The sequence below is a fragment of the Hyla sarda genome, chromosome 2 (genome assembly GCF_029499605.1).
Source record: "Hyla sarda isolate aHylSar1 chromosome 2, aHylSar1.hap1, whole genome shotgun sequence".
Taxonomy (NCBI): domain Eukaryota; kingdom Metazoa; phylum Chordata; class Amphibia; order Anura; family Hylidae; genus Hyla; species Hyla sarda.
The window spans coordinates 366,679,921-366,695,636 of record NC_079190.1 but is presented as its reverse complement, the minus strand read 5'-3'; the positions used below and the strand labels follow the sequence as shown (position 1 = coordinate 366,695,636).

The 15,716-nt window shown below is 42.1% G+C and overlaps 1 long non-coding RNA gene across 2 annotated transcripts in view; it reads left to right on the top strand.

Moving 5' to 3' along the window:
* LOC130356613 (uncharacterized) overlaps positions 1–15,716 on the top strand; it is a 29,046-nt gene that overhangs the window by 454 nt on the left and 12,876 nt on the right. The window contains exons 1-2 of one of the 2 annotated variants that reach the window (XR_008888937.1): positions 138–633; positions 9,268–9,499. This is a non-coding gene — a long non-coding RNA (uncharacterized LOC130356613). Of the gene's footprint in view, positions 1–137; positions 634–9,267; positions 9,500–15,716 lie in introns of those variants that run through there. The other variant, XR_008888938.1, reaches the window with a different exon arrangement.

Sequence of the window (15,716 nt, the reverse complement as noted above, 5' to 3'; positions counted from 1 at the left end):
GCGTCCGGTGCGTCACGTGACTTACAGGCGGTCGCCTACTTGCGCTGGAGGAGAGGGACTGCCTGTATCACCATAGCAACCGATTTACACTTTATGAATAGCAGAAAAGATTCAATAATGAAGACACGATTTTATTCTCGAAAATGCACTAAAAATAGAAAATAAAAGGCGGGATCTAGCAACAAGATTGGTTTATCTATTGCCTTCTTAAAAATGAAAGAAGAAACGCGATTGGTTGCTATTGCCAACTGTGATGTGATTGGTTGCTATGGGCAACTGCACTACTGCACGCAGGTTTTGATAAATCTCCTCCAAAGTCACCCATCATAAATCTGAAGGCGAAACTTGGATCCGTGCCACTAAATAAATCCAACAGATAAACCCCATTATAAGGCAGTATTCACACCAGGATTATTTCACCTATTCTTCAGTCATAGGAAGGTGGTGAAGAATTCGCCTACAACATCCCCTTAGTACCCTGTGACTTTAATGGGGTCCACCGAGTGTTGAATGCAGCGCCATTTTCTGGGATTATTTACGGAACCTGCAATTAGGTTTCTGACACTTGTGTACACAGCCTTATTGAGTGGAGCTGATCCAGGCCTATAAGGAAGCTGTTGGATTTTATATTAGGTGATGCTTCATGATTTTTACCGTGTGTAAATAAAAATACCCTACTCGCTTGCATTGAGGGCAGAAATGCAAAATCTGCATCTATTTTCACACACATTGGGAGACATTTTTGAAAACTCTAAGGCTGGAATTCCACTTGTTTTTTTTTTTTTTTTTTTTAAGAAAAATGCCAATTCTGAAGAAAAATGCCAATTCTGTTCCATGATAGGAGTAGTAGTACCTGTACTAATTGACAGATCGCCGGGGTCCCTTGCGATCCTCTTGTATAATGTATAGATGCGGCGGCCCCTCTTCTATGGTCCCCTGCACTACCATATATATACATCTATTCATATTTCCCGCAGAGCTGTGATTGGCCAGATGATTCCAGCCAATCACAACTCTGTGGGAAATATGAATAGGTGTATATATAGGTCAGTGCAGAAGACCATAGAAGAGCGTCCGGCTGCATCTATACATTATACAGGAGGATCACAGCGGGTGTCAGGAGTGACATCCGCTGTGATCTTTCCTTAACTGCAGGTACTACTACTCCCAACATGGAGCACACTCTGCTCAATGCTGGGAGCTGTAGTACCTGCATTAATAGACAGATGGCAACAGGTGTCAGAAGTTAAACTCGCTGCGATCTGTCTATTAACCTCCCTGGCGGTATGATTCTGTCTGGAAATGTGTACCAAAAGCGGTACAATTTTTTTTAACTGAATTTCACATCTCCCTCCGCCCATTTCACATCTCCCCCGTCACATTCCCCTCTCCCTTGTCACATCCCCCGTCACATTCTCCCCCTCCTTGTCACATTCTCCCCCCTCCTTGTCACATTCTTCCCCCCTTGTCACATTCCCCCCCTTGTCACATTCTCCCCCCTTGTCACATTCTCCCCCTTCATGTTACATTTCCCTCCCCCTGTCACATCCCCCCCCCTTGTCACATCCCCCCTTCATGCCACATTCCCCTCCCCCCCTGTCACATCCCCCCTTCATGTCACATTCCCCTCCCCCCCTGTCACATCCCCCCTGTCACATTCCCCCCCCCCAGTCACATTCCCCCCCTTGTCACATTCCCCCCCTTGTCACATTCCCCCCTTGTCACATTCCCCCCTTGTCACATTCCCCCCCCAGTCACATCCCCCCCTTGTCACATTCCCCCCCCAGTCACATCCCCCCCCTGTCACATTCCCCCCCTGTCACATTCCCCCCCTGTCACATTCCCCCCCTGTCACATTCCCCCCTGTCACATTCCCCCCTTTGTCACATTCTTCCCCCCCCCCCCCCAGATTTCAAACCTAGTGTATTTGCTGCAGAACAAGTCCTTTCCCCTTCAGCCAATCACAGGCTTTACACCACTGCGGCCTGTGATTGGCTGAAAAGTGAAAGGTCCTAGAAGATGAATAGTGAATAGAGGACACCCCGGACCGCACGGAGGGGAACGGCATCTTCAGGGACCGGGACTAGGTGAGCAAAAGTTTTTTTTTATTTTACTACTTCTTCCTTTTACACTTAGCTCAGTGTTTTTCTACCAGGGGGCCTCCAGCTGTTGTGAAAGTACTACTCCCAGCATGCCCGGACAGCCTTTGGCTGTTCGGGCATGCTGAGAGTTGTAGTTTTGCAACAGCTGGAGGCCCCCTGGTAGGGAAACACTGACTTTTAGTATTTTTCTTTACCTGCTCTGGCCAGCCCCCGCAACGGGAGCCGACCAGAGCAGATAATCGCATGTTTTCCCGGGGGGCCGCATCGCTATATCGCATTGCTTTTGCGATATATCGTGCAGCCCGGCCGGGAACTCTGCAATTCTACCCCGAGCGTGACTCGGGGTTACCGATCCTGGCAGGGAAAATTAACCCCGAGTCACGCTCGGGATTACCGCTCAGGAGGTTAATGCAGGTACTACAGCTCCCAACATGGAGCAGAGTGTGCTCCATGTTGGGAGTAGTAGTACCTGCAGTTAAGGACAGATCACAGCGGGTATCACTCCTGACATCCGCTGTGATCGTCCTATCCATTGCAGTGGTGGGGAGCATCTCTATACAGCGCTCGCATCTCTGCACTATACTCCGGCCAGTGATGTGAATAGAACATCAATCATTCATATTTCCCTCTGAGAGCTGTGATTGGCTGCAATCATCTTGCCAATCCCCACTATGGGCGGAAAATATGAATGATGTTCTATTCACATCACTGGCCGGAGTATAGTGCAGAGATGTGAGCGCTGTATAGATCTCTGCTATATTATGGACGATCGCATCGGGTGTCAGGACTGACACCCAGGGCCATATGTCTATTAGTACAGGTACTACTATTCCCATCATGGAACAGTCTGTTCCATGCTGGGAGTAGTAGTACTACCTAAAAAAATTTACCCCTTAAGGACCACAGGTTTTTTCCGTTTTTGCACTTTTGTTTTTTCCTCCTCACCTTTTAAAAATCATAACCTTTTCAATTTTGCACCTAAAAATCCATACGATGGCTTATTTTTTGCGCCACCAATTCTACTTTGCAGTGACATTTTACCCAAAAATCTAAGGCAAAACAGAAAAAAAATCATTGTGCGAAATTGAAGAAAAAATGCCATTTTGTAAATTTTGGGGGCTTTCGTTTCTACGCAGTAAATTTTTCGGTAAAAATGACACCTTATCTTTATTCTGTAGGACCATACGATTAAAATGATACCTGTATAGGTTTGATTTTGTCGTACTTCTGGAAAAAAAAATCATAACTACATGCAGGAAAATGTATACGTTTAAAATTGTCATCTTACCCCTATAACTTTTTTATTTTACTGTGTATGGGGCGGTATGAGGGCCAATTTTTCTGCCGCATGGCGTTTTTATTTTCTTTTGTTAAAAAAACACTGTGGCCAGATGCAAGTCAATAGGGAAGTGCAAAATGCCAGATCCACTTGGCGTTTTTCAGTTTGGCGTTTATTTTTCTGACTCCTTGGCAGTTTTTCAAAAACGACCTCTTCTTGAGACTTTGGCATTTTTTCGGGAAAATCTTGGCATTTCCTCCCATAGAAGTCTATGGGAGTGAAAAAACGCCATGTAAATGCTCCGACCAAAGTCAGATAGTGACTCCAGTTGGCAAATTTTTGCCCAGTGTCCGGTTGTGTGGCAGGACTGAAAAACGCGACATACCACGGTTTTCACTCCGGCCACACAACCAGATACGGGGCAAAAATGAGCCGACCAGAGTCAGTATCTGACACTGGTCGGTGCATTTATATGAATAAGATTCGGCACTGGATCTCTGAAACGTAGTGTGAATGCACCCTAATGCTAGGTTCACACATTGCAAATTCACTTCATGCCATTAATGAGAACAAAGAATGATGCAGCCAAATATTAGCTAGGAATCAATAACTAAGTATGAAACGCCAAGTGGCAATTTTTTCCTTTGGTGTTTTTTCACTCTCCATTGGTGTTTCTTGACTCAGTGGCAATTTAAAAAAATCGCAGGATGCTGAGACTATGGTGCTATTTCAGGGAATCTTGATATTTTTTTTAAACTCTAATAGACATTTAAAGAAGGAGAAAAAAAAAAGCCACAAAAACTGCATTTTGAAAGTGCAAAATGAGAATGCAGGTTTTTGTGGTGTTTTTCTTAAGGGAAAAAACACCAAAAATAAGTTGGGCCTAAAATAGGTATAAAAAGTGTGAGGGAGATTTATCAAAACCTGTGCACAGGAAAACTTGCCCAGTTGCCCATAGCAACCAATCAGATCGCTTCTTTCATTTTGCAGAGGCCTTGGTAAAAATGAAAGAAGGGATCTGATTGGTTGTTATGGGCACCTGGGCAAGTTTTTCTCTGCACAGATTTTGATAAATCTCCCTCTGTGTGTGTGTATGGGTGGATTTGTATCTAATAATGTGTTCTATGGGAAAGTGTATGTTAAAGCAAACATTGTTTAAAAAAAAAAAAAAAAAAAACTACAGTACGTTTAGTGATGGAATTACTGCCAGTTTTTTTTATACATTGCGAACTGACAGACGATTTTTCATGGATTTTCATAAAACATAAAGTATTATTAGATTTACCAATATGCACTGCTCAAAAAATAAAGGGAACACTAAGATAACACATCCTAGATCTGAATGAATGAACTAATCGTATGAAATACTTTCGTCTTTACATAGTTGAATGTGCTGACGACAAAATCACACAAAAATTATCAATGGAAATCAAATATATCAACAGATGGAGGTCTGGATATGGAGTCACACTCAAAATCAAAGTGGAAAACCACACTATAGGCTGATCCAACTTTGATGTAATGTCCTTAAAACAAGTCAAAATGAGGCTCAGTAGTGTGTGTGGCCTCCACGTGCCCGTATGACCTCCCTACAATGCCTGGGTATGCTCTTGATGAGGTGGCAGATGGTCTCCTGAAGGATGTCCTCCCAGACCTGGACTAAAGCATCCGCCAACTCCTGGACAGTCTGTGGTGCAACGTGGCGTTGGTGGATGGAGAGAGACATGATGTCCCAGATGTGTTCAATCGGATTTAGGTCTGGGGAATGGGCGGGCCAGTCCATAGCATCAATGCCTTCCTCTTGCAGGAACTGCTGACACACTCCAGCCACATGAGGTCTAGCATTGTCTTGCATTAGGAGAAACCCAGGGCCAAACGCACCAGCATATGGTCTCACAAGGGGTCTGAGGATCTCATCTCGGTACCTAATGGCAGTCAGGCTACCTCTGGCAAGCACATGGAGGGCTGTGCAGCCCCCCAAAGAAATGTCACCTCACACCATTACTGACCCACCGCCAAACCAGTCATGCTGGAGGATGTTGCAGACAGCAGAATGTTCTCCACGGCGTCTCCAGACTCTTTCACATGTGCTCAGTGTGAACCTGCTTTCATCTGTGAAGAGCACAGGGCGCCAGTGGCAAATTTGCCAATCCTGGTGTTCTGTGGCAAATGCCAAATGTCCTGCACGGTGTTGGGCTGTAAGCACAACCCCCACCTGCAGAGCCACTCCTTTATTGGGGGTGTCTTGCTAATTGTCTATAATTTCCACCTGTTGTCTGTTCCATTTGCACAACAGCATGTGAAATTGATTGTCAATCAGTGTTGCTTCCTGAGTGGACAGTGTGATCTCACAGAAGTGTGATTGACTTGGAGTTACATTGTTTTGTTTAAGTTTTACCTTTATTGTTTTGAGCAGCTTTTTAGACCTATTTTACTGCAGTATTGTTGCTTTCTTCTTACACTGTATGACTATAGCCTGAGGCTTTTGTTATAGAAAAATGGGGAGCTTATCACCAGGGTAGTATCGCTCTGCATGTATGTAATAGGCTATGTTTAAATTGTGCATTATTTTTGTACTGGAGGCTATCCTGGAGTTTAAATAGTCTATGTAAACTCCAGGATTGCCTCCAGTGCAAATATCATACACATCCATAGGGCCCTGTTAACTCCATCAAGCTGGTAATTGTAAATGTCTACAGTGGAGCAAAACAGTATTTAGTCAGCCACCAATTGTGCAAGTTCTCCCACTTAAAAAGATGAGAGAGGCCTGTAAATAGTTTTTTGCCCGCCTGTAAGTTTGGCTTTGCCCATAGTTTATAATAGCACAGTCAGCTTTATTAGCTTTCTATGCAGAGGCATGCCAAAAAAAACGATGCATTTTTTTTGTAACATAGATATGTTTACCAATATAACTAGAGATGAGCGAACTTACAGTAAATTCGATTCGTCACGAACTTCTCGGCAGTTGATGACTTTTCCTGCATAAATTAGTTCAGCTTTCCGGTGCTCCGGTGGGCTGGAAAAGGAGGATACAGTCCTAGAAGACTCTTTCCTAGGAATGCATCCACCTTTTCCAGCCCACCGGAGCACCGGAAAGCTGAACTAATTTATGCAGGAAAAGTCAGCAACCGCCGAGCTGAGAAGTTTGTGACGAATCGAATTTACTGTAAGTTCGCTCATCTCTAAATATAACTATACAGTGGCATGCATCAGAACCTTCTGGCTTTGGGACTTCAGAAATTTGACTAACGCTATTCTGCAATGTGTTTATGCCACAAAACTTGAAAAACTTGATAAATCTAGCTCTATATTTCTTGGCCCTAGAATCTTTTCTGTTTCCAGTGTTTTTTTTATTTATCAGATTGCTTCTTTTATTGTTCAGAAGTCTTATTAAAAATGAAAGAAGCAATCTGAACTTTTCCTCTGCACAGGTTTTGATAAATCTCCATCATTGTCCGAAATGTACATAGGTCTGTAGAGTTCTAGCACCACTAGATGGCGATAGCTAACAAGTTAAATGTACCTATGAAGGGGTATTCTCATTTTAGGTCTCGTTCACATCTATACCACAGCAATACACCACAAGATATGTCTAAACGGTACCTAAATGTATTCTGTGGTATATCCATAGACTTAGATTATGTAAACATTTCTAAAGGATGTCAGTTTGGACCTGTTTTTGTCCCCTATATATTTGTGTACGATTTTTTTGTGGGATAGAAAAGTTCTGCATGTACTACTTTTCTTTTATAGAAGTAAATGAGTGACATATTGTGTGCTATATGAGTTTTTTCTTGTTTTACAGTTTTTAAATAGTTTTACTTAATAACAAAAAAAGATGCATGCAAAGGTGTGCAAATTGAAACAAATGTATACCACAAACACATCTGCATCACTGGACTAATACGGCTACTCAAATTTACCACAAATAAAAACAAATACCACAGAAACCTATGCATCATGAAGCCTAGCTGGCCTTTTTTTGGTACATCCATTTGTAATATACAACATCCGGTATAGATGTGAACCTACCCTTATGACATTAAGGTATACATAAAGAATAAACCATAAATGCCTAATAGATGCGGGTGCACCTCTGGGATATGCATCTATCTCCAGAACGGGGTTTCCTTAACTCCCACCCAACCTGTTGAACTGGACACTGTGAAAAGATTGTGGCCAAGATTACAGAAACAGATGAGCTCAATGGCGTAACTGGCAATATACATGTTATTTCTTTATTTTTTATACCGGGAGATAACATTATGTAACGGAACCCTAATAGCTTTGGGACCCCCAATTTCATTAACCTGATGGTTTTCCTGGTTCTAGGCAGTATTGGAGCGGAAACGTGTCAATAAGTTACATTTTCTATACACTGATTTTCAGATGTGTAGGAAATAAGATGAACGGGGCGGGACACATTTTCGGACACAGTTTGGAATTGGTGTTGACTTCGGCATGGAATAGATGGAAATTTCATGCCAAAATCAGCTCAGATTTTTGCCTCATGAAAGGGACCTTTGGGGGAGAATTATCAAAGCCCATAGCAACCAATTAGATTGCATCTTTCATTTTGCAGAGACCTTGTTAAAAATGAAAGAAGCAATCTGATTGGTTGCTATGGGCGACTGGGCAACTTTTCCACTGGACAAGTTTTGATAAATCTCCCTCATAGTGAGTTGCCTGTTTCCTTTAAAACTGATAACCCCATGTAGCAAAACATGTGAGGGAACAGTAAAGGTGCTTTGTGCCAGTATTAAATTAGTTTTTAGGGGGCTGGGAAATCCAGAGCTTCCAACTTTATATAATAATACTAGGCATTTAGTCATTTGTAATGATAGTCAGGCCTAATCACAACACTTTTTTTTTATTATGAGTTAAAGGGGTATTCCAGGCCAAAACTTTTTTTTATAGATCAAATGGCTCCGGAAAGTTAAACAGATTTGTAAATTACTTCTATTAAAAAATCTTAATCCTTCCAATAGTTATTAGCTTCTGAAGTTGAGTTGTTGTTTTCTGTCTAACTGCTCTCTGATGACTCACGTCCCGGGAGCTGTGCAGTTCCTATAGGGATATTCTCCCATCATGCACAGCTCCCGGGATGTGACTTCATCATTGAGCAGTTAGACAGAAAACTTCAGAAGCTAATAACAATTGGAAGGATTAAGATTTTTTAATAGAAGTAATTTACAAATCTGATTAACTTTCTGGAGCCAGTTGATATATATTAAAAAAGGTTTTGCCTGGAATACCCCTTTAATAAACCATGTTTTTCTAGCCCGTCAGAAAAGGGATGGGTGCCTATTAAAGGAGTATTCCAGGAAAAAACTTTTTTTTATATATCAACTGGCTCCAGAAAGTTAAACAGATTTGTAAATTAGAGAAAATTTGTTGGTGCAGCTCACAATTATACACTTACCGAGGTGATATGGGGCACACACCTATACCACAGTGTTTTAAATATATCAAAAGAACAGAAAAACAGTATCCCCCACCTCAAGGTTAGTGTTCAAATAGTAATGATGTTGCAATAAGACCGTGCTTCAATTATTCCAATAATTTATTAAAAGTTTGTTATAATATCTTATATTCCACTCTCACAGGGCGCTTGTGGGAGAAGAAACAATGTTAAAATACAAATAAAAAAATATATGACATCATGCAAAAATATTCTATATGCCACTTTTGTTATGTTAGTTATTTTTAGTATTGCAAGTTGTGTCCATTAATGAACACCGATAAACTTTAGGAAATGTAACTGTCCTTTATGTTGTAGCAATGGTCGCTACGATGATGTTACAATAATAAGTTGTCTCTGGTTGGATTATTTGAGTGCACTACAAACTGTAGTAAATGATGTAATAAACGATGTTTTGTTACCAGTTCCTATGGTGCTCCTTTCTAGTCAGCAATCCCTCGCTGAGCTGCAGATGAACTTGCAGAGATGTGTGCTGACATGCACAAATGGCGGCTGGTCCTGACGGCGCAGGGCCTGGGTGATACCGCCCGATGTTACCGAGGAGATGGATGCAGAGCCTCGTGTTTTCAGCGTCTGACGTCAGGAGTCTTGCAAACCATAGGAGCTGAAACTGATTGAGTCCAGACCTAGAAGCAGGTAAGTCCTGGAATGCTCACTCAGAGCTGTAGGAACTGTCCAGAGTGCAACTGTCCAGAATGTAGCCAACCAGAGTCCTTGCAGTAATAACTCTCTAAGCGACAAGTGGCATGAGTGGCATAAATAAAAAATAAAAATAACTAGACATGTTTGAGGGTGCTTAATAATGTCTGACCCTTTCTTCAGGGAAGAAAGGGTCAGACATTATTAAGCACCCTGAAACGCGTCTAGATATGAGAACGTGGAGGAATCAGATCCCAGAACTACACAGGAGGATCTTGTAGATGATTTTAAAGCAGCTGGGACCAAAAGTCACTCTGGCTGAGCTCCAGAGATCCTGTATGCAGATAGGAGAAACTATTGAAGGGTCATCATCACTGCACCAATCTGGACTTTATGGCAGAAAAGCCTTATTACCACCCCTACAGCAAAGCATGCTAGTCGCAGCATCATGCTGTGGGGGTGTTTTTCAGTGACTGAGACATAGGGACAACTCTGTGAATGTCGAGTGGCCCAGCCAGAACCCTGACTTGAACCCAATCGCAAATTTCTAAAGACACCTTAAAACTGTTGTCCAGTGACTTTCCCAATCCAACCTAACAGAGCTTGTGAGGATCTGCAGAGAAGAATAGCAAAAAATCCCCAAATTCAAGTGTCCAAACACTCAAAGCTATAATTGTTTTCAAAGGTGCTTTAACTAGGTACTGAGTCAGAAAATAATTTGTCGATGCAATAGTTTAGTTTTTACTTTTTAATAAACTAGCAAAGATTTCTACAATTCTGTTTTCATTTTTTCATTATGGGGTGTAATGCCGCTAGTTGGCAACCACCAGTGTACCATGTGTCTTGGTTCTTACCAGCATCGGGCGACATTCTCTGCACCATGTGTCTGCTGTATTTCATGATCTTCCTGCCCTGGTGTGTCTCTCGGAGCAGTTTCTGCACTGTTTACTAGGGGGCCACACGCACGAGCGCTGGCTGAGGTTTATAGAGCAAGCGTGCACTTCCTAATGGATCCTCCTCCAATTCCAGCCAGGGAGTGCATATATAAGTCTGCCACACCTGCTGTTCCTGGCCTCAGCAGGGTTTTAAATTTAGTACTGCTAAGGTCTCTGTCTGCTTGCTAATCCTACCTCTCTTTTAGACTTTGTCTCATACCCTGGAACCTGACCTGTCTCTCCTGTTAATGAACTAGGACTGTCTTCCACGATTCTGGTCTGCTTGCAGCTTTCTCCAGCGAGCCTGTACCTGTAGCCATCTTGGCTAGCTGTTGTCTTTGCACCTGCTCGGTTAATAAAAACCTTAATGAGGCCATCTTTAGTGTCAGTTTGCCCCTTTCTGCTTGCCTGGCCAGCTGCCACTTGTGGAACAGTGGGTCCACACTGGATATTGAGTGCAGAATGATAGGGAAACTAGATTTTTTTTAATTTTTTTTTAGCACAAGTCTAAAACATAAAAAATGTGAAAAGAGTAAAGGGGTTCTGAAAACTTTTCTAATGCATAAACCAGAGCTGACCTTCACAGATACATTATGAAATTAATCATATACGAATAAGGGTGCAGTACATTTGGCAGGACTCTCAGCAGGCATTTGGCTTCAGTGTTGCAGTGGAGCCCTATGATTCCTGGTTGTACTCTCTCATGTCACGTTGTGCAGTATAACAGTAAAATAATATAGGAAAAGTGTCAAGAATGCATAGGCCAAACCATCAAATCTTAGCTTAACTATGTATACCTAGGCTGAAGGGACTGAGTAATGTATCTCCTTTGCTCTGGTATACTATCTCTGTAAATCATAATCTCTTAAATAGCATGGAAAGGTACACTTTAAATGTCACTCCAACTCGCAGTTTTGGAAATTGAGTGGGACTCTATGCCAGAAATGTATTAAGAATACTCAACTGTAGGTAGCATTCCGCTCCATCAGTACACAGAGTGCTGGCTGGCTAGTGAGAGGGCTGTCGTTGTAAAAACAAAGACCAAGCGTGTTTCTCCTAGAGGAGAGTGTCATAAAGACCTATGGAGGCTTATAGGCCATTCATGCTCCGCTGGTGGGAATTCTCTGAAGAAAGGATTTACAGAGTGGGCCATTTATATGTATCCATATAAATGGCCCACCCTGTATATCCTTTCTTCCGAGAATTCCTTCCTGTTTGTGGCACATTAGTATATGGGAGGGGAGGGAATTTTCAAGATGGGTGGTGACCATGGTGGCCATTTTGAATCCAACTTTAGTTTTTTCAATAGGACGAGGGTCATGTGACACATCAAACTTACTGGGAATTTCACAAGTAAAACAATGAGGTGCTTGGTTTTAACATAACTTTATTCTTTCATTAGTTATTTACAAGTTTCTGACCACTTATAAAATGTGTTCAATGTTCTTTCCATTGTGTTGGATTGTCAATGCAACCCTCTTCTCCCACTCTTCACGCACTGATAGCAACACCGCAGGAGAAATGCTAGCACAGGCTTCCAGTATCCGTAGTTTCAGGTGCTGCAGAATGGGCAAAACAAAAATTGGAACAGGACCCTCAGTTTACGCAGAAGATTTTGTTCAGTGATGAGGCAAACTTTTATGTGAATGGTGAAGTTAACAAACAAAACCACCGCTATTGGTCTGACACTAACCCACATTGGATAGATCCCTCCAAGACTGTTGGAACACAAAAATTGATGGTATGGTGTGGCATATGGGGTACAAAGATAGTGGGGCCATTCTTTATCAATGGAAACCTCAAGGCCACTGGATATGTGAAATTGCTACATGATGATGTGTTTCCCTCTTTATGCACTGAAGCTGGCACGTTCCCTGAGTTTTTCCAGCAAGATGTTGCACCACCACATTATGGGTGTCAGGTCCGAGCATTCCTAGAGGAACAGTTTCCTGGAAAGTGGATTGGTCGTCGTGGGCCAGTTGAATGGCCCCCAAGGTCTCCCGATCTGATCCCCTTAGACTTTTATCTTTGGGGTCATCTGAAGGCAATTGTCTATGCTGTGAAGATACGAGATGTGCAGCACCTGACACTACTGATACTGGAAGCCTGTGCTAGCATTTCTCCTGCGGTGTTGCTATCAGTGTGTGAAGAGTGGGAGAAGAGGGTTGCATTCCAATGCAATCCAACACAATGGGCAGCACATTGAACACATTTTATAAGTGGTCAGAAACTTGTAAACAACTAATGAAAGAATAAAGTTATGTTAAAACCAAGCACATCATTGTTTTTCTTATGAAATTCCCAATAAGTTTGATGTGTCACATGACCCTCTTCCTATTGAAAAAACTAAAGTTGGATTCAAAATGTCCGACTTCAAAATGGCCACCATGGTCACCACCCATCTTGAAAAGTTTCCCCCCTCACATATACTAATGTGCCACAAACAGAAAGTTGATATCACCAACCATTCCCATTTTATTAAGGTGTATCCATATAAATGGCCCACCCTGTATAAAGCAGCTCTTGCAGTTTTATCCTTACACTGCAATAAGGAATTTAACATGATGGGATTGGATTGACATGATAATACACTTGAGAATGCACAATAGTTCTAGAATTTTCATAGTAGTAATGTTCCTATCATGCTCACTAGCAGTACATAAGAAGAACTAGATGCACCAATATGTTTTTTTTTAACCGTTTTATTAATATTTCAATGGAGAAGTAGTGTCGCCGTGTGGTGAAACATTACTATACATATGTAGAGACCCTAAAAGAGCAGTAAAATTCAATTAAAGTGAATTTATCTGAGTAAGAACACTATGATGTGCCGTACTGGCTCAAATAGTACTGCACTAGAGACCACTACTTCCCTTAAATAGTAATACATATTCTCAGTTCATTTTTGGTTGGTGTACAGTATATGAAATCTAAATCTATCCTAGACATGTTTTGTGAGGGGGCGGATAAACCGGTTAACAAATTTTGGCCTGAACAAAGTGTTGACTAAATTATGGAAGACTTTCCGCCCCCACACCAAGCTTCCTCACAGTAGGAGTTTGAGCAGTCATGTGGGTGTGGGCTGTGAATGTCAGGTCAGCTGTCAGTATGTAGAGGCAGCAGATCATCTATGTATGATGGGAAGAATAGATAGGGGAGGAACCCTCAATGAATATTCAAAAGCACAGAAATAGATAAGAATATATTTGTCTGGGCTCATGTACATGGAAATATGGTGAGGATACTGTGTGGCCCTAGGTTTATGACTGTTCACACTTTAACGGGGCTACAGAGATCCATATTGGTTCTTATAAGTTTCTGCATATTCTTCATCCCAGAAGAGTGCTAAAAGGCTTAAAATTCTCCACACACCATTATCCAACTTAGGCTAAGTATCTACTTGTTTTTTTTTGTGGCCCAAAAAAGCGCAAGAAAAAAAAACGCCAGAAAAAATGCCACAGCATTTTCCTGTGTTTGGCGTCTTTTTCTTTCGTTTTTTTGAGTGGAAATTGCATAAAATTTTTAATAAAGTGTGTGTTTCACATTTTTTTCTCTATTTTTTTGAACCATTTTTTAGGTAGTACTACTACTCCCAGCATGGAAGTAGCAGAGATGCGAGCGCTGTATAGAGCCGCTCCGCATCTCTGCAATAGATAGGACTATCACAGCGGGTGTAAGGAGTGATACATGCTGTGATCTGTCCTTAATTGCAGGTACTACTACTCCCAATATGGAGCACACTCTGCTCCATGTTGGGAGCAGTAGTACCTGCAGTTAAGGAAAGATCACAGTGGATGTCACTCCTGACACCCGCTGTGATCCTCCTGTATAATGTATAGATGCGGCTGGCCGCTCTTCTATGGTTCCCTGCGCTGACATATATATATATATATATATATATATATATATATATATACCTATTCATATTTCCCACAGAGAGTTGTGATTGGCTGGAACCATCTGGCCAATCACAGCTCTCTGCAGGAAATATGAATAGGTGTATATATACGTCAGTGCAGGGAACCATAGAAGAGCAGCCGGCCGCATCTATAAATTATACAGAAGGATCCCAACGGACCCGGATGATCTGTCAATTAGTACAGGTACTACTACTCCCATCATGGAACAGTGTGTTCCATGCTGGGAGTAGTAGTACTACCTAAAAAAATGTAAAAAATAAAGAAAAAAAGTGAAAAAACACATACACACACACACTACATTTTTATTATTGTCGGCTATATTTTTAGTGCCCTGCAATTTTTTAGTGCCCTACAATTTTTTCCATCACTACTGTATCTTTTTTATTTTTTAATGGTACCCTACGAAATTTTATTAAAAAAGGTATCTTCATCACTTTTTTGGATCGCTAAAGTCCAAAAAATAATAAAAACAGCCTGCAAAAACGCCAACGTTAAAACCCACACGCCATGAGGCAGAATTGGCGTTTTTCTTACCATCCCCCCCCCCCAAAAAAAAGTAGAAACTTAGCCATAAGGTGATTTTAGTACTTACCTGCCAAACAGCACTGAACATGCTTTGTAAGGATCAGTGCTTGTCTTGGTGCTAAATGGCATTGTAAGTCCACCATAAGTTGCTGCTTTCTGTAAAATTGCTATTTCCTGTTAAGTTCCCTCCCTTCAACTACAAGTCCCAGGATCCCTTGTTTTTAAGTGTGAGTTTACTTTTGTACACACATCAGCCACCCCATCCATTGAAGCACACCTGGGACAATTCCCTTGCAGCAATGTGAAGAAAAATCTGCCCTCCATCCAGCGGTAGCTCCACCCATTGAAGCAGACAGGCTCCCTTTTAACACCTGACTAGTGATGTAATGTCTCAGGCTGCACTGCTACCTGAGAAAACCTAAGACACCACTCATTTTGTATGCTGTCAAAAATGAACATCGGGACAAAATGGAATAAGAATTACGAGACAAGCCATCGAACAGAGGTACATACACTATATTATGAACAACACCAACTTTATAGCCCCTGTAGCATAGTGCTGGGCATGCTGGGTGTTGTAGTTTTGCAACATCTGGTGGTCCACAGGTTGAAGACCACTGGTGTAGGCAGTGTTCCCCCACAGACATACAGCCTCCAGCCATATACAGTGTATGCCTGTGTACTGCCCACTTCAGTGCTCCGACCACCGCTCCGGCTATAGCAGTAGGTCTCGGGACCAGTGGTCGGAGCACCGAAGATGACGTGCCACTGGTCACTTACCAAGCTTGCCAGTGCGCGTCTTCCTCCTTCTCTATCCTCCAGTCCTCGGTGCCT